This window comes from Dermacentor andersoni, chromosome 2 (assembly GCF_023375885.2).
Source record: "Dermacentor andersoni chromosome 2, qqDerAnde1_hic_scaffold, whole genome shotgun sequence".
NCBI lineage: Eukaryota > Metazoa > Arthropoda > Arachnida > Ixodida > Ixodidae > Dermacentor > Dermacentor andersoni.
The window spans coordinates 128,858,713-128,884,765 of NC_092815.1; the positions used below are offsets into that span (position 1 = coordinate 128,858,713).

Below are 26,053 nucleotides of genomic sequence, written 5' to 3' on the forward strand. Positions count from 1 at the left end.
ACGCCACTGGTGTGGTCCACGCTGCAGGGCCGATAGCAGAGATTGCAGTGCAGCCTTCGAGTCATTGTATATTGACCATCTTCGAGGTTGTTCTTGGCTGACGAGACGAAGTGCAGCGCGAAGGGCTGCAAGTTCCGCGGCCATCGGTGTCGTTGGGGGACATGTCTTGAAACTGATGGTGGTGGCTTTCGCTGGGAAGACCACGGCTCCAGAGGAACACTGGAGAGTTGCCGATCCATCAGTATAAATATGTACGTGTTCGGCGTACCTCTCGTGCAAAAGGAGCAGAGTTAGTTGTTTAAGAGCAGGTGATGACAGCTCAGATTTTTTCCTGATTCCTGGTGCGGTGAGGTGTACTGCGGGTCCAGCCAAACACCATGGAGGAATCGATGGCTTAGTTGCGGGGGTGAAGCCTGATGGGAGGCAGGTATAATACTTCGAAATCGTAGTACAAAATGCTGCCTGCGGCCTTTCTGACGGTAGTGTTGCCAGATGGTGGGAACAGGCACGGGCAACGTGCTTAATGTGCACTCTCAACACCTCTACCGCAATGTGTGTTTGTATAGGTTGGTCCCGAGCAATCGTAATAGTCGCTGCTGTCGATGTGCATTTTGGCAAACCAAGACAAACCCTGAGAGCCCGAGCTTGAATAGCCTGTAGAGCACGAAGATTTGTCTGGCAGGTGTTGGTCAGTAAGGGCAAACTTTATCTCAAGAAGCCTAGAAAAAGAGCCCTGTACAATTCCAACATTGCATGCACTGACATTCCCCAAGTCTTTCCTCCCAGAAACTTGAAAAGTTGGGAGATTGCTGTCAGACGCTTTTTCAAGTAGGTCACGTGCGGGCTCCAGACAGATCTCTATCAATGATTATGCCAAGAAATTTGTGAGTCTTCTCATAAGAAATTATCTGGCCATTTATTGATATGGCGTAGGGTGTCATTGGTTTGCGAGTGAACGCCAGCAGTGCACATTTGTCTGACGAGATTTCAAGACCTTGGTTGCGGAGGTATATAGCTGTTGGAGTAGCAGCTTTTTGAAGTCTTGCACGTATCTGAGGACGTGTCACACTTGAGGTCCATATACATATGTCGTCGGCGTACATTGATATCTTGATCGCTGCTGGCAGATGATCAACGAGACCAATGAGTGTGAGGTTGAATAGGGTAGGGCTTAGTACACCGCCTTGAGGAACACCTCGGTACGTGTAGTGTAGTGCGGTTTTGCCATCACCGGTACAGACAAAGAACGATCTCATAAAGAGGTAATCAGAGATCCATTGGAAAACTCGACCACCTAGGCCAACCATCTCAAGAGCATCGAGGATAGCCTCGTGAGATACGTTATCGTATGCCCCCTTGACATCCAACAACAAAGCTGCAGATAGTCTTTTGCGTGACTTTTGAAGCTGGACGTACGTAGCGAGATCAACATGTAGTACGATGTAGAGAGAGAGAAAACAAGGGTAGGAAAGGCAGGGAGGTCAACCAGAACAGCATCCGGTTTGCTACCCTACACTGGGGGTGGGGGAAAGGGGAATAGAAAGAGGAAGAAAGGGAGAGAGGAAGCACTGAGTACGTGTGGGAGCGACACCATACACAATGACACTATAAACGGTCTGTTAAGCCCGTGCACTTCAAGTACCGCACTAGTGCACGAATCGCTTTTCGAGCTAGTGACGATGTAGAAATGTTCCATGTAGCATGCGACGTTCTAAACAGGTTGGAAGTATTGTCCACATATGTCCACATATGTCCACATATGTCCACATACCCATGGTTGCCGCTATGCAGAAGCAGCTCGTACACTTAAACTCAGTGTGCCGACCGACCGACCGACCGACCGACCGACCGACCGACCGACCGACCGACCGACCGACCGACCGACCGACCGACCGACCGACCGACCGACCGACCGACCGACCGACCGACCGACCGATTGATTGATTGATTGATTGATTGATTGATTGGTCTATTGATTGATTGATCTAATGATTGGTCGATCACAAAACATTTGCGTTTCCTGATAGTTTGACTTCGAGTTCACGCCATATTGTTTTACTTCGCAAATGAACGGTTCCTCATGGAACCGCGTTTTTGCGCAGCCCTGAACGTGTAAAGCTGCAGTCTAAAGCTGCGAATTTTAAATCGTCCTTACTAGTAAGATCAAGCAGATGTGGAGGAATAATTATTATAGAGAACATCGATGACTTTCCGGTGATATTTGTAAAATTTCAATGAGAAGTGGTAATGGACATTCTCGCAACTAATGTGTTAAAAATTAGGGGGACCCAAATCACTTTTTACCGAAGCCGAGAAATGCATTTTAAATTAGACTCTTTCAGAAATACTTTGCCTCAAGAAGTACTTCAATGCTTTCAGCAGAAGTGGAGTTATTGGCGATAAAACGTCACCTACGCAGTGCTTCCGCTCCTTCTTCAGTGATTCGCACTGCAGAGGCTAAGGCGGAGTGGGACCTGCCCAAATGAACGTCACCCTACTGAACTGCCTACTGAACGTCACCATGGCGCGCAATTAAAATTAGATTTTGGGTGCTCACATAGATGCCCCTACTTCCAATATTGGCACCTACGAAACCCCGAATGCAGTTGCCCTTAGCGATCCGCAGTGCACTGAATCAGCGGACTGGTAGCGGCACCCCGCGGCGACCGCATTATATACGTTACGTAGCAGAACGCAGTTGCATGCAACTCTAGTGCGTGCGCACAGGATTCGCTTTGTGCTCAACAGGGCTTGAGTGCGCGCTCGCGCTTACATGCTCCCGTCTGGCTGTGCTACAGTGCGCAACAGGAGGCTTTGTTCAGTATACCTTTGACCAACGGAGAGTAGCCACATCTGAGTTGCGCACTTTCAAGCGCTATTAATAGACAAATGCGAATGAAAGTCTGCCAAGGCGTCTAACCAGGAGCCAGCGTGCGCTGACAGGCGTGCGTGCGGTCTGGCCTCAAGTTTCACACAGTTCGAGGCTAATTGAGTGTACAAAACTAGTGGAAATGAGCGGGACCCTTCGACTACGATACCGATAAACAGGGTGGCCAAATTTTAATTCATGCGCGGGTTGCCGCGGCCGAGCGTGAGCAGACGACAGTCGACTTCTTCCGGAAGTACGTAATCATTATCAAAATTCGAAAGCAGATTTTCGCTCAATTCAGCCTGTTTTTAAACTGCGTCGATAAATATGCACAGTAACAGAAGGAAGAAATGCACTGGTCCAAACACTCTTCTTGATTGACGTCAGCTATTGGCCAGCAGCAGCCGCTTATGGGAATCTGCTATATTACAAAATAAAGCGTCCAGAAAAAAGTGAGAAGGAGGCTTTTGTTGAAAACAGGGCGTTTGAGAAAAAATTACCGCCGAAGCACTCCAAACAGATTGTTGAAAACCATCTGTACGGAGCTTAAACGTGCGACCCCGGCGCTTATCACTGGGTTAATCCCGGCAGTTCATTAAACGAAGGCTTAGTAGGCTGCCGGATCCTCGGTACGCAGTTGTTTCTTCCGCTTGGCTGCACGAGCCTGTTCTTGTGCCCGAGCTGCAGCGTCGGCACGGCTTAGGCAAGCTTGTTGCCAGTTCTGGTTGCGGCGTTGCTGATCGAAAACTGCCTGCTCCCAAGGAGAACGTATGACGTATGACCCGTTTTGCAGCCGAAGAGAAACTGCTGCGCGCGCGCTAGGCTGCGACGGAGAGCAACGACGTCCCTACTGGCACATCTAAACTCGATAACCGCGCGCCTCTCTTTCTCTTTCTCACTCTCTTCGCGCATGCGCATGGGATTGCGCTGGAGGAGTTTTCGGCGTACAGGCGACTGACAGATGAACGGACGAATCGGCTAGCCATATACAACTTCTCTTTGAGCTGTGATCTGGCGCTCCACTTGCATGCTCCATGCGCCGTGCACGATCGCAAAATTCGGCTGAGATGTTCACAGCAGCGTATGCTATCCGTGGATTCTGTTTTATCACAAAGCCGAGGGGTGATTCAGGACCCTTTTAAGACAGAAGCCATCCTTGATGGTAATCTATGTCATGCAAAGTATTTAGGAAAGGTATAGACGACTAAAATACATGCTGAAATTGCCGACGTTGGTATACTGACAGTGGTTTGACGATGACTAGATGACGACCATGGGATGACGTCCTTAGAGCGACGAAGATGGTGTTACGACGCTGGTGTGACGATGTCACCATAACGACCATGAAATGATGACGCTGGAGTGACGGTGATGATATGACGACGATAACGTGACGTTAACGTGATGCCGATGCTGAGGTGGTGCGCATGGTATGACGATGTTAAAATGATTACAATGGTATGACGAGTGCAGCATAACGACAGTAGTACGACGACGACTGTATGGTGATGATGGCGTGTCGACGGTGGCATGATGGCATCGCGATTATGAAGGCGGAATCACGACGTGTGCTTCCGCACAAAAATATGACAATAGGTGGAAAACCGTGCCGGTACTGGCCAATCTGGTCGCCTGAATTCGCTCTATATCCGTTGTTCTTGTGCTCTATGTCCGGTGGTTCTTTTGGGCTGCTTTATCTTCCGAATCGGTCCACATTTTTAGGAGACATAATTTCCACGTCCTTGCTCATGACCTTGCTTTTACGTTAGCTCCGACGGGGCGAAAAAGAATGTTTCGCATTTATCGATCGACCAGCCAGGGATTCAAGTAAACAGTCTGGTCTGTCAAAGCACGTCTTCTTGCGCAGGCCTTATTCTTAGTGTTTCGCCTATGAACACAGCTTTCTGTAGCTTTAGGTGGCAATTAACGAAATGACGTCGCTACGCCTGCATTTTTTACCATATCGGTTTCGTGGTTGTTGTCGCAACATAATCACGCGGCCGCCGTCGTTATCATTGTCGTCGTCATGGACTGTCATCGTTTTGGCGTTTTCATTGCATCACCGTCGTTGTGCATACAGTATTGCTCACGTGAAATATAGTTGTTTCACCTGGTTTGCCCTAGAATGAAACAATCGAAAACTTTACCCGCCGTAGACTGCTTTGCGCAGTAAATGACTCGAGGATGAAAAACTGGTCAAGTCCCTGTCTTTCTTTTCCTGTTAACCGAATCGAAAAAAAAATGTCATAATGAGGGATGTGATGCAAATTCCTTTGGACATCCGTCCTGCAATAACGTCTATAATACATTTAGCGTTTGCTTAGTGAAACTTTTGTCACCGGTCTGGTGCGAATGCTTGGTGCATTAGGCTGGTTGTTTTCTGCATTCTACTGACGCGCTCGACGAATTCTTTCGAAATGAAAATATCATTTTCGCACATAACACGGGTGATTCAGATAAACTGCACAAAAGTCGGCCATAGGTAGAGACATATTTATAAACAAGGCTGAGCTGAGTAGCGTAACGTAGAAATGTATGGGTTTGGTTAAGTATATCATGTGCATGCGCGAAATGCTCATTATCTAAACATTGACGCTGAGCTGTGCGTCTGCTGTTCGCACACTGAATAAGACGTTGTTATCTAAAATTGAATCTCCTGACGCAATTCGCTTTGAGGAATTCAACGAGTTCAGTGACGTCTCTGCGCCACGCGCAGAGCTTGCGTGGCTGTGGTTCGGACTGATTTTCTGCGAAACAACGTCTGACATCGGCAACCGATCGTTCTTTTTTTTTTTTTTGCGGCACGGGGCCCAGAACGTTATCGCGTTAAGATTTCCTGCCATGTAAACGTACCGCCGGTTATTCTTATGTACGCTCTTCATATCACCGCTTTCCACTCATGGGTATTGACTCTATGTATAATAGCTACCTCGCATATCTGTTGTTTACTCCCAGCAACCTTTTCCATAAGGCAACAAAGGGCAAACAAATAACGCAACAGACCGCGACAAACCACCGCAGCAAACACTACACCTCTAGATGCCAAAAAACATGACAGCAAACGTAAGATGTCAAACGGCAACATAAAACAAGCTGAAATTATTTCTCGCTGTGGTAGGCCCGCGGCCTTTGCCTATTTGACGTTCGCAGTCAGCTGACGTATACATCGCAATTCAGTAAGCGTTCCCAGCCCGATAACAATAGGCTGCCTACCTCGCACAGCCCAAACCAAAGTAACTAACAATATACGATATAAGAACCTACTCCGACAAATGTCCACCCTGTCCACAAATCCAGGCTATCCCTCACTAAAAGCGTGGACGGCGGAACTGAACGCTGATCCTGCTCTTGCAGTTCGCGTGAAGCGGTAGGATACGGTTTACGACCAACGCTGGATATGGCCACGCCGCAGCGAGTGTTCGGCTCGCTCTTTCGATAGCTCCGCTTTGCTTACGCCTGAGACAGCGAAGCGTAGTAGTTTTATACCTTCCTAGTTCCCCAACAAAAAAAAAAAGAAACGCACCCACCAACACACACAAAAAAGAGAGCATATGAGATATCTGGGTGGAGATTACCGAATGCTCGACCGCGGTAATCTCCTCGCGTCGCTGTATCGACGCGCGAGTCATCCGTGAGTGGGCGCGTCCTCGGACATCTCGAATGGCATCCTTGGCGGTGGCCAGGCAGTGATGGATGGCGTTGTGGGCTCTGCCTGGCTTCGTGGCCGCGCGTGATGGGCTTCGGAAAGACGCATTAGAATGCCCTCCAGCTGGGACAAGGAACCGCACTTAGAGGCCAGTCCTGAGGTGTCTGGGCGGGCGTCAAGCATTGTCTCGCGATGACGACGACGCTACCGCGTTTCTATACGGAGCCTCCCATAGCTGCTCGTCTTACGCCGTCTGTAGTTTTGTCTCCTACCTGCGACAGAGGGGACGAGGTGCTTTTCGCTCACCTATGAGGCACCCTGAACAGCGTGAGGCGCAGATGCTTCTGCCTCAGTGAGTTACTGTTCGCGTGAATATCCTCACGTAGCGTTCGTTGTTTGATATTGCGCCCTGCATCAAACGCAAAATACATCCAAAGTGTACTTAAGAAGCATATAACGGGTGAATTTCGTTTTAGTGTGAAGGCATAAACTGGCTTTTACTGATTTTAAACGCTTTTTTTTTATTGCTGCTGTCTCTTAGCCTTTTGTAAACAAGCCATGCGGAAGTGCATGCTTCGAAGACTAACACAAAAAGACTCAGGAGTCAATCAAACTTTCAATGACAAATATATTCAAGGTGTATGGGATTGGTGGCCAAGATTTCCTTGATTTGTGATTTTCGCTTTTCAGTGGTGTGCGACCAATTGCGTAGTGCTACCATTTGCGAACTGAGCCTAATTATCTGCTTCAGTAGAAAAGACGTCCTGCGATCTTTAAATGCGAAGCTTTCCTTGGCGAACATGTGCCACTTTGACCGTATCTATCTTACCGCCTACGTCTTGGTGCTCTCATGGTTGTTTTGTCAGCTTGGTATGCACCAAAATTGGCATAGTGTGACAAGAGTGTATGAAGAACAGAAATGATCGGTCACGACATGAATATTGTGACGTGTGTCATGTAGGTCATGAAACAGCCGCCTACGTCTCGGTGCTCTTATGGCCGTTTCGTTAACTTGATAGGTACCAAAATTGGCGTAGTATGAGAAGAGTAAGAGTTATGACTACTATAAATGATGGGTCACGGCATGAATATCATGGCACGCGTGTCATGTAGGTCCTGAAATAGCCGCCTACGTCTTAAAAAAGAAGAAAGGGGGCCAATCGTGGGGCCCGATTTTTATTAGTCATATCATAAGAAGCCAACATATACTGACACCATGGACAACATAGGGGAAATTACTTGTGCTTAATAAATGAAATATAGCAACGACAAATAATGCAAATAAATGTGGATGAAAAAACAACTGCGTCTACGTCTACGTCTTCGTGCTCTCGTGGCTGTTTTGTTACTTGCTAGGCTTCCCGCCCAATGCTTCGCATAACACGAATTCCCACAGGGCGTGGGATCTGCCGGTTTTTAGATGCGAAGCATTTTTTGACGAACATTTGCCACTTTGACAGTATCTCTCTAGCCGCCTACGTCTTTGTGCTCTCATGGTTGTTTAGTTAGCTTGGTATGTACCAAAATTGACATAGTTTGACAAGAGCGCACGACGAATATAAATGATCGGCCATGACATGAATATCATGATAGTGGGGCATGTAGGTCATGAAACAGCCGCCTACGTCTTGGTGTTCTCATGGTCGTTTGGTTAACTTGGCAAGTACCAAAATTGGCAATGAGCCAAATTAGAACAAGATGAAAGCGGGAGGTAATGTTTCGACAAGTGTACTTGTCTTTTTCAAGGCTTCTCATTTTTTCAACATTTACTTGTCGAAACATTGGCTCCCGCTTTCACCTTGTTCTCGTTTTGCTCATAGTCTTGAATTCCCATCTCGCGCATTCGCCCTGTTTTCACAAAATTCGCAACGTATGACAAGAATGCATGACGAATATAAATGATAGGTCACGGCATGAATATTATGACATGCGTGTCAGTGTCATGTAGGTCATGAAACAGCCGCCTACGTCTTGGTATGTACCAAAATTGACATATTATGGCAAGAGCGTATGACGAACATAAGTGATCCGTCATGGCATGAGTATCATGACGTGTGTCATATAGGTCATGCAAAGCCGCCTATGACTTGGTGTTCTCATGGCCATTTGGTATGTACCAAAATTGGCACAGTACGACAAGAGTGTATGGCGAATGTAAATGATAGGAGATGACACGAATGTCATGTTATGTCATGTCATGTCATGTCATGAAACAGCCGCCTACGTCTTGGCGCTCTCATGGCCATTTCGTTAGCTTGTTAGGCTCCCCGCACCACTGCTTTGCATAATATGCATTCCCACATGGCGTAGGATCTGCCGTTTTTTTTTTCTTTATCACTCGGAGCTAAATAACGAAGTCTTACTTGCCGTTATAAAATGTTCATTTGTATACATTATTCATTATTTGAATAGCTAAAAGAAGACAGCATCTACAGTGCCATGAAGCCTCTTATTGTGTAGCCAGCGTGAAGGTGGTCTGGAAGGCAATGGAGAAGGTAAAACTGCCCATATGGCTGACTTGTATGGCGAGAAAATCACCAGTCGAAACGTGCAAGGTAAACAGCAGGGATCTGCCTTGAAAATTTTCTTATAATAATTCTGTAGCTTTGTCAACGAAAATTCGCTGAATGCTGAAAAAAAGCTAAACATAACTTTTAGAGCGTCAAGAATGGTATTTGTATCGGCTGCGGCAAAATATGCACTCTGTGCATGTGCCCACATGTGCCCCTTGTGATACCTGTTTTGGTGACGATAGAGCAAGGAAATAGTGGATCTCCGTTCTGATCACACTACCCTTCTGTTCAATCTTTAGATCTGTAGAAGCATAGATGCGCAGGAATAACTAAGCCATGTTTAGATTTGTGACGGAGCCACGCTTTTGATCGTTGTGTGGTTCTGTACTCTGTCTCTCTCACAAATACCGTGCAGCACTGCCGAAGGTATGCAGCGTACACAGGCAATATCGTTGCGAAGCGGGATATGGTTCACGCGTAACTGTGTTATATCTGCCGGGATGAGACAGTTTTATTTTTGCCTTAGTTTATGTTACCTTACAGCGGTACGTGACATGTTAGGCCCTTTGCGCATGAACAGCGTATACCGCGAATTACGCCCTAACCATGATTACGTAGCAACACGGCAGTGCCCGTACAGTCCAGACCAACCGCTTCGATCCGAATTCGTAGTTTGTTACTGGCTCTTCGCTTTCGCCGGAAGGAATAAATGGTAAAATCCGTCAGTGCTTAGTGTAATCTCACACTGAGGGGAACGCATTAGGAACGTTTTGTTCCTGCTCTAGATGGCTGGCTATCAGGCACTCTAGCGTACTGGCCTCGGCCTTTCTGTTTAGCCTTGCGAGGCGTCTAGAGTACAATGTTTCCTCCAGGAAAATATATTATCATATTATTTAGACGCATATTCTAATAATATTACGTTATATTGTATAATATTCTATTATATTGTATTGTATTATGTTATGCTTGTCACTGTTATTATTTAAATCGAGTGTTTGTTTGGACGCTGATAGGTCAACAGACATTGCGTCGCCCCGACATAGTGCTTTGATGTCCAATCAGCATATGGCGCCACGGCATTAGAACTTGTGATGCGTAGACGATGCGGAACGCTATAAAGACGTGATTGTTCCCTTCATGATTGATTTACTACTCCGCTAAGCACAGTGCGTGATTACGTGGGCGAGCAAGCACCAAATAGACGCCAAGCAAACGATGGGGCCTGGATGAACATTTATAAGAATGTTCGCCCTTAATACAGGCTAAAGCTGGTGCAAAGAACTGCTGAGGAAGCGTACACACGAAGAGAAGCCCGGTCGTTGCATTCATGTGAACGCAGCTTTTGCGTCAATCAACCAACCGCGCAGCATGTGTCAACAGGATGGCAAGCAGACGCTGAAGAGACGATGCGGCGCGGATGAACACGTCTTCAGGTACATCCGGGCCTTCTTATTGGCTAAGGAGTCGTCCAGCTTCCACAGTACTGCAACGAACTACTGAGATAGAGTATAGTAAATGGTGTAATGTCGAGGTCGGGTAGATTGATAGAAAATATAGATACGTAGTTGTGTATTACGCAGCAACAGTTAAGAAGCGAAGCGTTTTATGACGAGGCTGTCCTAATAAACGCTTTCTGTTCTGTTCTGTTATGTCATGTTATGCATGGGTGGATGTGTTGATGTTGAGGTGCAGAGTACCTTGTCTATTCCATTTCTCTATGTTATGAAGAAAAAATAAAGGAACAAAACATAAATAACTGAGAATCGGATCAAACAAATAAATATAACGTCGCAAAGGTGAGCTCACTAACGCCGGCATATGTGGCTACCCGAATTATGTGCACACTGTGAAGTCCCTGTGCATTCGTGCAAGTGTGCTTGGCGCACTAAATGGATGGTAGGTCCAAACACACGCCTCAGTGCCAGTTCAGTCCACAGTAAAGAGCATACGGCGTCACTTCATATATAAATGTCAAAACAGCAGTTGTACAGCCACGAGAGGTGCCATGTCAGATTCCTCGTGCATGACTAAACGTTTTCAATGAGGAACAAGACGAAACAACGAACCGTCAGGCAGCACTTCATTCTCCCCGACAACAACGCTCGTGGCGAGAAAACACGTGCACCAGCTTCACGCGTAATATTTAATATTGATGCCTTCCCCTTTTGGTTATCGATGTACTGTCGTTCGTCGATGTAGATGCTTATTAGGAAACGTGTACTGTGGGATTTGCCTAATATGAATGATACTTAAATGATGTGCACGGCTCTAAGCGGGTGCGGTTGCTTGTTCCAACATAATAGTTGCACCTCACAAAGAAATATAATTCTTAAACATCCGTAACAGAAGCCAGCACAAAGAAAAATTACAGGCAACAACAAAAGTAACGGAAAGAATGAGTAGCCACGTAAAGACACCTCAACGCCATCGCTACTCGCATAACTACGGGGTAGGCAAGCAGAAAGTTTGAAGTTGGTTCAACTAAAACATTTAAACTCAGACTACAGTGGATCTTGTATATTACGGTTAGCATCTTGAAAAAAGGTAGCACGAGCAAGAAATCACCGGAGAGATTGGCGCCCTGCTTATCAGTACACCATGAACGCAACTTTTCAGTCTTAGCGACTTTACACTTATACAGTTAATAATGCTTTGTCTAACCATACCTTACTTTGCAAAGATTTTGTAGGCAACTCACCCATTCGATGAAAAAATCAATTTGCTGATTTCGGCACATATTTTTGTGCACTATATTTTACCTGTATATTTAGTGGCTTCAGGAAGGGATACCCTACAATGAACGACATTCATGTCATCTGTCAGGTAATCGAGAAATCCGCACAGTACAAATAACCTCTCTGTATAGATTTCATAGATTACGAAAAGGCATTTGATTCAGTAGAGATACCAGCTGTCATGAAGGCATTACTTAATCAAGGAGTACAGGGCACTTACGTAAATATCTTCAAAAATTTCTGCAGAGGTTCCACAGCTACCTTAATTCTCCACAAGAAAACTAGGAAGATACCTGTAAAGAAAGCTATCAGACAAGGAGACACAATCTGCACGACGTTCGGCAATAAACAGTTGACAGTAAAGCTTGTACCGTGTCTACCCTTTTCTTTTGTGCACTGTCCTCTTTTTCTCTTTTCTCATTTCAAAATATTATTTCTTTATCATATTATTTTTCCTTACTCTTTATTTCAATTAAATTATTGGCACTCTCATCCATTGTATTCTATACACCTTTCTGATACATCAGATTTTCAGTCCATAGTTTCATCTTCGGAGCATCTGCGTTTTTCCTCACTGTCTTTATTTTGAGTGATATTCGCTAATGATTATTCTTTTTTACTGTTTTTGCTGTTTCAGTTATTTGATGTTAGAACATTTCTGACAGAAGCTTTCAGCCTAAGAGCCGCGTCCTTCTGTATCTTTCTTGAACTTTTCTTTAACGTAATTTTTATTTACATTCCTTGCCCGCCGTGGTTGCTCAGTGGTTATCGTGTTGGGCTGCTGAGCACGAGGTCGCGGGATGGAATCCCGGCCACGGCGGCCGCATTCCAATGGGGGCGAAGTGCGAAAACACCCGTGTACTTAGATTTAGGCACACATTAAAGAATCCCAGGTGATCGAAATTTCCGGAGCCTTTCACTACGGCGTGCCTCATGATCAGAACGAGCTTTTGGCACGTAAAACCCCATGATATATATTTTTTTTATTGAAGTGAAATGTTAGGAGAGGTTTGCGCCTTTATGGTGGCACCGGCTACTCCTTGTCACATGACAAACGAAACAAATTTCCATAAAAAGGGACAATAGCGAGACAAAATATAACACTCAGTAGAACACTGGATGAATAATTAATTTCTATTCCTTTTACACATCACATACCATTTAGCGTGTTTAAAAATTATGTCGGGGCTGTTTGAATAGAGCGACACAGGCACTCTCTTACTCATTGCCAAATGTACGATCTGGCAGACTGAACAGCGAATTTCATTGATCACTTCTTTTGCATAATTGCTTCTGCACGAGGCAGCTCGGGGATAGATATATCATTATGTGCTTGCACGTCAAGCTTGGCGTACGCTAATCATTCCCGCAGATAGGTGAAAGCATGATATATGTCTGCAAGGCAAAGACAGGTCATTGATGTTCCGCGCCAGGCATTTGGGCACGTCAACCAGCTACGTCTGTATGCTTCGAAAAGACATGCATGTCACGCATTCAAGTGGAATTACAAAGGAAACCAAGCATGACAACTAATAGGCTCATTCGACAAGTATTATTAGCGGTTTATTTCATGATTTCTCGGAGTGACTTTGACGGTAAAAATTTCAGGAAAACAAAGAGTTGCGCACGACCGCGCACTGGAAAGGCGCTTAATGGGAGCAACGTCGCGGATGACGCGCAAAATAACGCGAAGATGGAAGCTGTAAGAGTTGGCGATGGTAAAATCACAAATTGTTGGACAACATAATGGCAAAAGGTGCTATGGACAAATTTTGTATTCGAGTAACAATTCCAGATATCCGAGTCCTCATTCAAAAGCGCATCGTGAGACGGGCGAGCAAGTCGACGCGCACATCCTACCTATGCGATGTACACAGGACAGTCGGTGACTGTCCTGTGTACATTTTTTCTGTGTCCATGTCCTTAAAACGGGCCTTTATAACCAGTTCCCATCAAGCTCTAGCTCGGCGGCTCTTCCAATGCCACTTTTTCAAATGCATGTTAACGTACAAATACTTTTATGAGACCAATGTGAATTAAATTTATCGACTTTGAGAAAGAAAGGTCAGTTCTTGTGACTGTAGGAAGCAGTATATTGATTTAGGACATGGAATGTCTCACAAAACTTCATGCTCATTGATAAGCTAAAAAATTAAAAGTACGAGCCTTACAAATCTATAACTGTGCATCCAAACATATCAGTTGCAGATCAGTTACAAACTGCATCCTTTGTAGCATGTTAAGCGAACAAACGTAACATATAACTTTAGAGCTTACTAGTATTTGTTAAAATGTTTACGTGGATTTTGCAGAATTCCTACTCGCGAACTGGTCATAAATTTCAGGTTTGTGCACAATGTATCAATTTTGTCTGCTTTAGACGAATTATGAGGAGAAGTATGCAGAATTGCTATATCGATTTTTGTTGCTGAATTGCACAATTGTAAACTCGGTAGTTCTCTGCAGTTTTACAATTTTCAACATTTTGTATAAAATATCAATGACAGAATAGTAGATCTGCTTCCAACAGTCACTACATATTAGTTTCCTTTTTATGGCAATAATATGCTAAAATTTGGTACTGGTATTGCCAAGAAAAACAATTTATCCACTTCCATGCATTTGTTAGGAGCTCGCCAGCTAAAGCTTATTCTTAACAAAAATATTGTAGGATAACAATAAACGTCCCAGATTCAGAAAATATGTAGAGTAGTGTTAGGTGAAGGGACTAAATGAAGTCCGCATATACTGTCTTAGGCAGAATGGATTATGCAGAAACAAAAGGCGATAACAAGTTTCACTAGACATTATACTGAGTTCGAAACACGTGCACGAGGCCACTTACTTGAATAATGATTTATGTTTGCTAAATTTCACCAGCAGGCCTCGTTATGCCTTTTCTTCGTTTGGCCGTCATTACAAGTTTCATTCGTCGTAGGTTGAAAAGCAACGGCGCTTGAATAGGCATTTTCATAACATGCTGGCAAAGTGTTCTCAAAGCGGCAGCTATTGCCACCTTCGCTTGTCTGTATCATTATTATTATTATTATTATTATTATTATTATTATTATTATTAATATTATTATTACATGTACATTGCCATTTTGACTTTGTTTGCCGACATGCCGGGCCAAGTCACGCAAGCCACTTCCTTGGCTTTGACGGGCCTGCCTTCTGATGTACGATTATTGTAAGATGGCAACAATAAATATTATTATTATTATTATTATTATTATTATTATTATTATTATTATTATTATTATTATTATTATTATTATTATTATTTTGCTTATCAAATGCAGTGCTGGACGACAGCAACTCGTCGACTTAAAGTAGTCTCAACCGCATAGGCTGGTGTATTACCCGACAGGACTGCAGAGGTACAGATGGGCTCAGCAAAGCTTCGGGGTTTAGCGGTGCCAATTTATTTTACCGAGCCGGGAAGAGCGAGTGGACTATGTGTTGTCCTCTAAGCCCCTTCGTCATTCGTCTTGCCTAGGCAAGCTTAACGACGCTGGCAAGGTTTTCGAGTTCACGCAGTACTATATCTGAGATCCAGTCTCACATAATAGATGAAACGGCAGGCATGCCCGAAAAACACGGTTCACCAGGAGTTGAAAATGCCACCATTTCTCGCCATTGCTAGAAAAATTGCTGGTTTCTTTCCGAATGAAGTTCAAGTTAAAGAAACAGCAATGGAGCAAGACAAAAAAGAAAGAGAACGTCTGCCCAACCACAAGAAATATAAATAAACCAGCTGTAATGTTTTATAACATTTCTCCGGTTTCCGTTGCCCCTGCTTTCCTGACGATAAACGCGGTATCTACGAGTAGGAAAGGTAAAAGATAAGCACCGCGCAAAATTCAATTGCCAAAATAGGAAGGTGGCTGAGTTGGTACGTAATCACGATTAGAGTAATGCATGATACGAATAGCGCCACTACAGGCGCTTTCCTTCTTCGCCTGCATTAACGCGCTTCCTTGCGTTTTGATATCCTTGAATTTTGGATGTCACACCTGTCGAACAAAAACGAGTACTTTCCATTTCTCTATGTGACTATACAAGCTGCATATTTGCTTCATGTTTCGAAGCAATGTTTCTTTTTTAACCGCGTAAGTTGTGGTGGGCTCAATCTAATAGCAGTTTCGGTTGGCGATGTTGTCCGTTGCCACCGATGCCGCGGCCGGTGTCCGTGGCAGCTATCAATAGCAATGAGAAAAAAAAAGAACAGTTCCCGCCGGCTTTGCACCCGGGCCCGCTTTGTGTGAGGCAGCTAGTCTACCACTGAGTAGCAGTGAGTACCACTGACTAGCATGTAGCAGAGACATGGGGCCCTATAACGTAAAACTATTCCAATATGTTTCTATTCCAATCTCCTGACGTCAAATTTGTGTAACCACCGACGCAAGCACCGGGCGGTCGCCCGCAGTGTTGTCTGAACACACCAATAAAACGATCTCCTCGTTCATAGGAGGTCACTTTTGTTTGCTTGAAAAACGAATAACATTGCCTACACTGAGCGGCTTGTCGTATCTAATTGGCTGACAAGAGGCGAGGAGAACGCTCAAGTGGAGAGGGATTCGATGGGGCAGAGCCAGTGCACTGAAAATTCCTAACCGGATGAAGAGGGTGGTGCCGGCGCCTGCGATTGGTCGGCTTTCTCTTGCTTAGCTTGCGGTGGCTGGTCGAAAATTGCGGAGGCATGCAACGGTAGCTTAAGAATGACGCTGAAAGGGACACTCAGCAAAGAAGAGTTGGCAGAATGAGGTGGTAAACGTGCCGAAAGTGCTCGAAAACGTTACACGGCCACACAAGAAGTTTTATTATGCGCAAATACACCCATGCTCTCCGGCAGGTGCGAGGAGTCAGCGCCTGAGCGATCGGCGGCAGCCATCTTTTATTCCTTTCGGAACGGGGCAGCCTGCGGCTGTTCAGAAGAAAACTCAGTTTTGTTCGGCATATTAATGCATCTTTAATGCGTACACGTCACTTTGACGCAGTGAGTTTTCGCGGTTTTGTGACGTCGCGTGACAGGCAGGTGAAGTGGGTGCAGTCCGAAAACTTTTGACCAATAGCCAGAGGCTAATGGCGAAAAGGCGTCGAATCAGAAATAGCTGTTTTTCTTTTTTCTGTCAAATCATGCATAATCAGTGTGTTCACATCATATCAGATGGGGAGGTATCGCGGTTTTCGTGACGTCGCGTGACAGCCAGGTGAAGGGGGGGGTGGTCAAAAAAAGGTTTTTGACCAATCGTGGAGCGTTGATAGCAGAATTGGAATAGAAAAGTTTGGAATAGTTTTACGTTATAGCGCCCATATTCTATGCACGCGGCTGACGCGCAAGGACGAGGAGGAAACAACTTTATTAAATAGTAGGGGACGGTGTCGCGTCGCCAGGGTAGCGTGCCCCACCGCTGCCGATCACTTGTTGCGACGCCTGTTTCTCAAAGCCCGACCGGCGTTACTATTGGGTAGTGTGGCGTTGTCGGCGGGCTGCTGGCATCCGGTATACAATGGCGATCAGGCAGGGACGAGCCGATTTTTAGTGCGAAACTTGCACGGTTTATTCAATGGTTGGTGAAGCATAAGAAAAAGAGAATGAAGTGTAAAAGTACATTGCGGGGCCCATTAAATAGGCCCACTAAAGTCGTAGGCAGGATCTTGCTGACGTCAACATCCCGTCACAGGCACTGTGATGAATGGGCAGCTGAATGGGCAGCTGGTCACTCCGCCCCGATGAACGTGCATAGCCCCGCCTACGCAGGTAGCAACCCTGGTGCCTGATCTGGGATGGGACTGCTGATGCATGCTCCCAGGTGAGGTGGTACAGGCTTGCTTCCACAAGGGGCAACCCGCGGGGCCTGTTTGGCTCGGGGAAAGTGTTGACAGTTCATGGAAAGGGTGTGTGGTTGGTGGATGGGTGATTTATCCATTCTCCCAGTTGACGTCTTCACGGAAGTTCTCCTGTGGAGCTTGACAGTTCGTGGAAACGATCCATCTAAAGTCGCACACACACAAAGGGGCCTATAAGCACTTCGAGGCGCCAGCTAGACCGGCAACCCCTCGAGACAACCGCAACAAATTGGGAATTCACTCTTCGTTTCGATGAAGCATGGTGGTCGAGCATCCTTCTTGCACGCGGTGGTACACGCCAACCGTAACAACGGGGAAGGGGGAGCTAGGTCATGGGGGGAGGCTAGGTCAGAGCTTAGAAAGCCGCAGTTGTCGCCGCCCATTCCACCAGCCTGGACTGTGATTCTTGGTCGACACTCCTTGGCGTTTTCTCCCATTCTTCAGGTGAGGGGACTAGCCGCAGAAACTCTTTTGGGGATGGGCGGCAGCCGCATCCCCATAGAATGTGATCCTGTCCAGCTTGAGCTAAGCCGCAAAACGTGCATGTCGAGACGTTGTCATCCTTCAGGATGGCCGATCGTCTCACAAGGTTGAGGACTCTGCGCGTTTGGGCTCTGCGCAGGGTTACGGCCTGTTGTCTGTTCAGGCTGCCGCATGGAGACGGGTAAATCTGTCGTTCCTCTTTTTACCGACGGAGGCGATCTGCGGAACTTAGTGGTACTAGGCTAGGCAAATAAATCATCATCATCGTCATCATTATCAACAATATAGGGCCGCGTAGTCTCTATACCTATGTTTACTCTTCCGTACACGTTATGGCACCTCCTCGCAAGCTGCGAGCCGCTGCTGCAGAAGTGAATCGTATAGCTATGCGCGCGGCTGCAACCAAGCAACGTCGTGCTCAGCAGACCACTGTGCAGAGAGCAGCACAAGCCGCAGCTCGCCGTGTGTGTGTGTGTGTGCGTGCGTGCGTGCATGTGCGTGTGCGTGTGGGCGTGTGCGTGTGTGCATGTGCGTGTGCGTGTGTGTGTGTGTGTGTGTGTGTGTGTGTGTGTGTGTGTGTGTGTGTGTGTGTGTGTGTGTGTGTGTGTGTGTGTGTGTGTGTGTGTGTGTGTGTGTGTGTGTGTGTGTGTGTGTGTGTGTGTGTGACCTCACAGGTTTCAACTAGTCCCTTTTAGAAAGGAAAATATAGATACATATTTAATATTCGGTAGAGCGGATGACTTTAATGGATGCCACCTGTATCGCCCTTGTAATGAAACTGGAACTAATATGTAGCAATAAAGATAGAGAGAGAGCAGAGAGTATAGTGCAGTTATGAAAGTACTAAAATTGTGTGAAAATTAACTAGAAGGCTGGGCGGTCTGCCTCGCATCAGAAGTAACTTGTCACAACACACGAAACACACGTCAAGTTTATTACCCATACATTAATTGTTAAGATTCTGAGATGCAGTAAATGTTGAGATGTTAAGATATAGAAAAGCGCCCACACACGCAATATCACCGAGATATTCAAATCTATGGCCAGTCCGATGTTCCCTGTTTCAAGTTCCTACCGCTCTCAATAAGTGGCGCTTAGGAAACAGTTGCTGACACCTTTTACAAGGCTAAAGGCGCGAATATAGTCGGGCAAAACGAGGGCGCGCGTCACGTCGCGGCACAGTCACGCTATAGCTGCGCCAAGTGGACGCCTCCATATATAAAGTCTAGCATCGCCCCCGCAACCATCATGGCACTGGCGGTGTTCTGTGCGCTTTGGCGTGGCTAGCGCGGGAATAGAACATGTCCTAACTCACGCGGGAGCCGCTAGACTACATTTCATCATGCGCTATTTTGATTGGCCGGTAGCTTATATACAGTTCGGATGCACTAAAGACATAGCGGCTTTGCCAAACAAACAAAAAAAAAAAAAAGAATGAGCGCTCGCTCCACGCGCAATCACATGGCGCAATTGTGCCCAGGTGCTGCAACAACAGCTTACTTCCGCGCTGTATCGGGCCACGTTCAATGCGCGGAATTATACAAGGTTAATTTTCGGTGATCCTGGCGTAGCCGGCGTAACTTGTCCGACTTCGCTTGCCGCTGCCTGACACGCTCGGGACGCCTGACTACATCCGCGCCTTCAGTGCGCCTGCAGCGAGCAACACTACCCCTTCTTTTCATATAGATTTCTGCGCGCATGCGTAACATCGTTTCATTTTGCTTCAGTATGTCCTGTCACAAAGAATGATCCTAGCATTTCACCCAGCCTGCATCAAATGTCAGTGCATGTTGTTTTCACTTAACTTTTGCTTTTCGTTACATGAATGCACTCTTGCGGTGAATGGAAATGATAGCTCACTTATGGACTGCACGGACGCGCTGGCTATCTTGAACGCAGTTATTCCATTTATACTTCATTTCTTCTACTAGCATTCCCCTAAGGATATCTAAGGATATAAAAAGAGTATGTTAGCCGCAGGTTTCCCTTAAATATCTGTATCTTCTGCAATTAAAGCATTTACCAACATTTTATTATTGAGCTTCTTGCTGATGCAGTCTACGCTAAACGTAGTGCAAATTAGTTATCTGGATATATTCTTGTGTGAAGCTTAATAACGGCCCAAGTACCACCTGATCGTGCTTCCCAAACAGACACCACGCGGGCTGCATATGTGCTGCAGCAACATGGACTAGCGGACTTCTAAGCGCAGTGGGGCCTGACCCGGGCTTGCAGCCCACACCAGTGGACACTAAAGTTTCGTCTCTCTCTCTCTCTCTCTCTCTCTCTCTCTCGCGCGCGCGCGCACCCGAAAAGGTAAGGCACTTCAATGATCTGTCGTCTACCGCACAATCAAATCGACCATGAATATAGGGCTACCAGAATCACTCCATATCCTCTGCGAGAGCGTGAAAAAGGATGAGAAAGAGAAAGAGTTCAGCGATTCTTTTATTATATATTGTTTGTCTGCTATATAAACAAACTACTTCGCACATCTTACGCAGATACATTACTGGGTGAGGGTAGTTACAAGAAAGCTAGCTTGGCAGACGGTTACACACGACGGTCATTCGCAACGCCGAGTCCACACCACCATGCCAGATCCCTTCATACCGTACGTTCTAGAAGAGCCAAAAGCAAACGAGCCACCAATAGCGAACGAACTCTACGGCACGTGTTTTTTTTTCGATCGCCAACCTCAAAAGGCGGCTCGTCGTTGTTTGTGTCTTCGTACCAAGCGTGAAGAGCCAAGGACCAGAATCACCCTCTCAGTGCAGGCTGGCGGATAGGGAGGACGCACGGCGGCTACGCGAAGCGGGAATAAACCACTTCGGCCCCGGGCTCTCGTCAAGAGTCGGAACGCCGCCCTCGATGTTCACCGAAGCTTCAAGCTTGAAATGAGTCCTCGGACCCGAGAGAACTCGCTTGGGAATTCCTGACCTTCCTTCTTCTCTGCCTCCCTCCTTTCCAGCCTTATAAACTTTCTCCCTTACGAGTGACCACACCGCTCTCCCTACACTCTCGCGAAACATACCCAGGGCACGCGGGCCGCATTGTCCACTTCCACTCTTTACACTCCAGTACAGCTTTCTCGCGCGCTCCACGCATCACAGCCTCGCCTTCTAAATACGCACATAAAAACCAATCCTTCCTTTGGCAAAAGCAGGCGCCCGTCTTTCCAGACGGCTTCCTCGAACCCCAGGTGTTCTCATTACTCGCTCCGCGTCGTTGTCTGGCAATGCCTTCATCCTGTCAGTGTGTGGCGGGCCAGTGAAAAAAAAGAAAGAAAGAAAAATAGGGCGGAATAAGAAGTACGTTCCGCAAAGAGCACGGGTGCAGAATTAAGAGCCATCCGAAATTCGCTGAGCCTTTGCTTCCCTTCTTTCTCCATCCGTCCGACCGTCCGTCGGCATCGCCTCGCCCGCACTGGGACCCACGGTAGCGGTGGTGGGTAAAGCCGGTCGAGGAGCTTTCTCGAACAGCCAGGCTAGTCATGAAAAAGACGGCTTGTGAACAAAAGCACGAGAAACTCGAACTAAGCAAATAGTGGAACGAACAAGCACCAAACGCGGCCTGAGGACGACGTGTGGGAATAATGAAAAGAGAAAGGCGAGTAAATCGTTTGCAGTGGCTATAGCAGCCGCCGCCCAAGAGACAGCGAGCGCCGCGCCGTATACAACTATAGTGACCTGGCTGTACCGCCGGCGCGCCGGGCCTGTGGCGCCCCGCCGGGTTATCTTCTAGCGCCGATCGCACCCCTCCTTCTGGGATCCCCGTCTCCAGCGAAAGCCTTCACGGCTGACTCGATTAGCTCGAGGGACGTGCGAAGCGAACACCTCAGCGACGTACCGTGTGCACTCGGTCATATCCGATTCGGCTCATCAATGAAAATATATTTTGGGTCAGCATGTTCGGCCGGGGATCGCATTGATATACGCCACACACGCACGCACACACAAGGAATGACCGAAGCGCCATATCTCATTCGTACTCTGACGAACCCCCGCCACCCACCTCTCTCCCTCCTTTCTTTTTCTTTTAATGTTTAATCATTCGCATCAGTTTGCTTTTCACCCATGTTAGATCTTCCCCTGTTTCACCGGTATAGATAGCACAGTGGTCCCGCACAATTAGTTCGAATGAGAACCCAAAATAGATTACACATGCAGGCTAGAGAACGATAAGAACAGCTGAGGCCACGTAAAGCTTCGTGGCCCTTGTCATCTGTCGACCTATACATTGATACTTCAACTCTCAGGGGTCGTCAGCTCACCTTGACCGAGTAACCTCGCACATGACAGCTTATGGATCTCCTCCCCTCCTCCCGATCATTCCCATTCGTTGCGGTAGGAATAACTGAACAGAACGAAACACCGTGGTTATCCTTGCGGTTGCAGGGAATCTCATCTTCCTTGCAACTCAAATTGATCACTTGTTCCTTGTCGAGCCGCCTATCTAATAAACCCTTCTAGTGGTACTTCGGTTCGCTCTGGAATTAGCTTTCCTTTTTATTGCGATAGCAATTTTATGCACACTCCAGGCGAATTATTGCTGTTGTCGTCGCTGTCGGCTTCGCCTTGATGTTCCGTGTAAAGCCCAAGGGCGATAACACCGTCGCCACGCGCCGTATGCTCTATGTGCGAGGGGAGCCGACGATCGCGGCTCAATCTCGTGCACGCAAAGGAGGAAAGCAAGGATGAAGCGTGCCGTCTTTGCACGCGCGCGAGACACCTGGGAGAGGGGAGGGAGTCGTGGGGCGGCGTTGTACTGCGGCAGCAACTGTGTATTAGGCGGCCGCGCGCAATCGCACGAACTGTGTCTTGGAAGCGATCTGCGTGGGGGGCAGAGTCTGTGTTCTCTCCCTGCGGGTTGCGTTGGAGCGATAAGCAGCATGGATGTCACTTCGCGCACTGCTGTGGCCGCGCTTCCTCACGCCAGCATTTTGACAGCGAGTGTTCGCAGTCATGAAGTGTGACGTGTCCATGTTGGCAGTGCGCGCTGACACCATGTTCGTTAATTTAGTTGATGAGCGAATGTTTACAAATTTATACAGATGATAAAACGATTATCCTTACATTGTTTAGCTCTGTACTAATTTGCTGTCAGAATCGGTGCTTCGCCTTTCGAGCGAAACTGAGACTTCATTTTCCCGAAGCGCCAACCCACAAATATAGGTCCGTTATCGCGTAAAACTCGACCCACGAGATCCTCGGATAACAAATTGGGGGCAGCGGTAGTGGAGGACAATTTCTTGTCATGCACCGGCCATTACAGGTACGATATTTCGTGAGGGTGAAGGAGCCGAATCCCTTAGGATCTTCGACCAGTTTAAATTGTGTCACGTTATGCGTTTTATCGACAATCTCCTAATGATAGCACTACTATTTATTTATTTATTTAATTATTTATTTATTTAGACAGGTACTTCACCGGTTCCAAAATGCGAAAATTGCGTGAGGAGGGAGCGAGAACGCGGTCATAATATTATTTCTACAAGGAGCGGTCAAGGCTATCTACCTCATTAATGCAGCAGATTCAACGAGTTGGAATCTGTATATAGCGAAGCTTCGCTTTATGTGAGTGCATGGAGACTCAAAACACGGGTTTGTGTTTATCACATGGCCGAACAAAGTTCCACAGAAGGCCTTATTCAGGCATTGCAGAGATACTACTGCGATCCCGCTGCTGCTGCCGCGGATCAGCGGAGGCGAGCGCCATCTGGTGGTGGTGCAAGGAACCTAGCTAGGCGCACTACGCACGTACTCCAATGCGATCGGTAGGCCAATTCTGCAACAGCGGGGCCGCAGCATCCACACTCAAGGAACCAAGCGAGGTTCGCAAACAAAATCACCTGCCGTGGTGCCTTAGCGGATTTGGTGTCGCGCTGCTAAGCACGAGGCCGCGTGATCAAGTGCGGGCCACAGCGGCCGCATTTCGACGGGGGCGAAATGCAGAAACAGCCGTGTTCTCATAATTAGGTGCTCGTTAAAGAACGCCAGGTGTGGTCAGAATTAATCCGGAGTCCCCCACTACGGCGTACCTCATGATGAGATCGTGATTTGGGCACGCCACCATGATTTTATCTTCAAGAGAATCTTCGCTTTTAAAAGACAAGCATTTGGTAGCAAGAATACGCCTAAAGGTGTCCACAGAAATGAAGAAAGAAGATGGAATTACTTGAAAGAAAACACGGAGAGGTCGACCTGAGCTAGTGAGCTCTAGTCTGCTACTTTGTACTTGGGAAAAGGGAAGGGGAGTAAAAGTACTGGGTAGGTGGTGATGATAAAAGAGGTGGTGAGTGCTTGTGTGCATTAGACAGTGGTCCTACAAGAGCCGTTCATCTAGCTTGGTTTCCTGCAGGAACTTCAACAGCGCTTTAGTTGCCCGCATTGAAGTTACAGTGTCAGGCCATGGGTCGAGGATAGCGTCCTCCGACAGTGGTTGCCTGCCAACGCTGGCAAGGAAACTTTTAAACGTCCTTCGCTGCAGCGTATATGCTGGGCGATCGCACAGTATGTGTTCCCACGTTTTGGCCGTCTAGCGATGTTCAAAATCAGGGCTATTCGACTGGCCGTCGAGGTGTGCGTAACGATGGGTGAAAGCAACGCCCAGCCGAATCCTGTACAGTAATGACGTTTTCCTCCATGTAACCTTTGGGGGCCAACAGAATTGACCATCTCGGTCGATTATATATAGGCGTCTGTGGATGTTATCATCGTAGGCCCTGTATGCCTTTGTAGGGTCCTGTATGAGTGCCTTGATCATAGAGTTGGAGTCAGGCCGCGAGTAGGCAATCCGTACTTCACCAGAGGAAGAGGATACCGATCTTGCCTCACTGTAAGCGAGTTCATTGCCAATCACACCACGACGACTAGGCACACAATGAAAAGTGATCACGTGGCCACCTGACTCGGCCCTGTGATGAAGTTCGGCGATTTCCAGCACGAGCAGGTAATATGGTACTTTCTTTAAAAAGCATTTTAGCACCTGTAGCGCTGATTTGGCCCCACAGAACACCGTCCATTTATGAGGTAGCTGCGTTCTCATGAAATGGACGGTCTCCCGTATTTCCACAAGTTCCGCAGCCGTAGATGTAGATTACTGGTTTAATTGAAATCGCCGAGTAATTCCAAGTTGTGGGATAACAAATGCTGCCATTCTGGCAGATGGTGAGACCGAACCATAGGCATATACTTGTACAGTCCCATAATATAATGTAAATAAATAGGAAAGGGTGAGCTGTTTCAACCCAATGGAAGAAACATGGGATTTCTTCGTTATTCCGGGCATTTGAAGCCTCATTAGTGGTCTCGGTAATGTCCATGAAGGTGTCTCGGGGATGTTGACGGCCTGGAACCTTGTAGGTATAATGCTTGCGCGACATGTAATTGCTTTAGAAAAAGCACAGTCAAGGTTGGTTCTTGGAAGTGTTGACAGAAGTTGGTGGGAGTGTCTGGTCAGTACCCGAAGACAGGTTCGCGCAGGTTCACAAGACCTGTATATGTCGATTGGGCAAGCATACTTTTTCGGTATTGTGTCCTTAGTTGACGTGCATCGTGGCAAGCGAAGACATATCCGCAGTGCTTGTGGCTGAAGGCTCTCCAGTGTGCGCATACAAGATAATCGCATGTTAGATAGCCCAGACAGGATGTAGCGTATGTAGCTCACAAAAAGTGCCTGGTACACTCGGAGCAAACATCGTCCCGAGGGGTTCCATTTCAGTCCAGATATAACAAGACGTTCGTGTGTGAAGTTTGTCAGTTGAGTCCTAAGCGCAGTAACATGTTTGGTCCAAGAAAGATTTCGGTCTTTTATCACACCAAGAAATCTGTGGTGGATGACTAAAGAGAGCGCCGTTCCATCGACAACGATGGGATATTGTGACATTGAATTGCACGAGATTTCCAAAACGGCACACTTAGTTGCTGAGAGTTGCAGGCCTATACGGCGGAAC

The 26,053-nt window shown here is 46.9% G+C and overlaps 1 protein-coding gene across 2 annotated transcripts in view; it reads right to left on the reverse strand.

The window, feature by feature from the left end:
• 5-HT1B (5-hydroxytryptamine (serotonin) receptor 1B) overlaps positions 1 to 26,053 on the reverse strand; it is a 332,668-nt gene that overhangs the window by 40,239 nt on the left and 266,376 nt on the right. The gene's annotated exons all lie outside the window — the stretch shown is intronic.